Raw genomic sequence first — 1,649 nt, forward strand, 5'->3', positions numbered from 1 at the left:
GGGTGTGTGTGCCTGGTTCGTCTGGGTGTCTGTATGTCTGTCTGGGCTTGTGTCTGTCTGGGTGTGTGTCTGGTTCGTCTGGGTGTGTGTGTCTGTCTGTGTGTCTGTCTGCCTGGGTGTGTGTCTGTCTGTCTGGGTGTGTGGTTCGTTCGTTCGTGTGTGTCTGTCTGCCTGGGTGTGGTAAGCCTGTTCGTCTGGGTGTGTGGCCTGGTTCGGTTCGGGTGTGTGTCTGTCTGCCTGGTGTGTGTCTGTCTGCCTGGGTGTGTGTCTGTCTGTCTGGGTGTGTGTCTGTCTGTCTGGGTGTGTGTCTGTCTGTCTGGGTGTGTGTCTGTCTGTCTGGGTGTGTGTCTGTCTGTCTGGGTGTGTGTCTGTCTGTCTGGGTGTGTGTCTGTCTGTCTGGGTGTGTGTCTGTCTGTGTGTGTGTCTGTCTGTCTGGGTGTGTGTCTGTCTGTCTGGGTGTGTGTCTGTCTGCCTGGGTGTGTGTCTGTCTGTCTGTCTGGGTGTGTGTCTGTCTGTCTGGGTGTGTGTCTGTCTGTCTGGGTGTGTGTCTGTCTGTCTGGGTGTGTGTCTGTCTGTCTGGGTGTGTGTCTGTTCGTCTGTCTGGGTGTGTGTTCGTCTGTCTTTGGGTGTGTTTCTGTCTGTCTGGGTGTGTGCTCCGTTCGTCTGGGTGTGTGTGTCTGTCTGTCTGGGTGTGTGTTCACCCTTGTCGGGTGTGTGTCTGTCTGTCTGGGTGTGTGTGTCTGTCTTCGTCTGTCTGGGTGTGTGTTCTGTCTGTCTGGGTGTGTGTCTGTCTGTCTGGGTGTGTGTCTGTCTGGGTGTGTGTGTGTCTGTCTGTCTGGGTGTGTGTCTGTCTGTCTCTGCCTGGGTGTGCTCCGTCTGTCTGGGTGTGTTTTGCCTGTCTGGGTGTGTCTGTCTGTCTGTCTGGGTGTGTCTGTCTGTCTGGGTGTGTGTCTGTCTGTCTGGGTGTGTGTCTGTCTGTCTGGGTGTGTGTCTGTCTGTCTGGGTGTGTGTGTCTGTCTGTCTGGGTGTGTGTGTGTCTGTTCAGTCGGGTGTGTGTCTGTCTGTCTGGGTGTGTGTCTGTCTGTCTGGGTGTGTGTCTGTCTGTCTGGGTGTGTGTTCCGGTTCGCCCCTGGGTGTGTGTCTGTCTGTCTGTTCGTGTGTGTCTGTCTGTCTGGTGTGTCTGTCTGTCTGGGTGTGTGTGTCTGCTCGTCTGGGTGTGTGTTCGTCTGCCTGTGTGTGTCTGTCTGTCTGTCTGGGTGTGTGTCTGTCTGTCTGGGTGTGTGTCTGTTCGTCTGGGTGTGTGTCTGTCTGCCTGCGTGTGTGGCCTGTCTGTCTGCCTGGGTGTGTGGCTCCGGTTCGTCTGCTCGGGTGTGTGTCTGTCTGTCTGGGTGTGTGTCTGTCTGCCTGGGTGTGTGTCTGTCTGTTCGTGTGTGTCTGTCTGTCTGCCTGGGTGTGTGTCTGTCTGCCTGGGTGTGTGTCTGTCTGTCTGCCTGGGTGTGTGTGTCTGTCTGTCTGGGTGTGTGTCTGTCTGCCCGGGGTGTGTCTGTCTGTCTGGGTGTGTGTCTGTCTGTCTGCCTGGGTGTGTGTCTGTCTGTCTGGGCAGTGTGTGTGTGTCTGTCTGCTCTGGGTGTGTGTCTGTCTGTCTGGGT

Source organism: Homarus americanus, unplaced genomic scaffold, assembly GCF_018991925.1.
Source record: "Homarus americanus isolate GMGI-L3 unplaced genomic scaffold, GMGI_Hamer_2.0 scaffold15811, whole genome shotgun sequence".
NCBI classification, from domain to species: Eukaryota; Metazoa; Arthropoda; class Malacostraca; order Decapoda; family Nephropidae; genus Homarus; species Homarus americanus.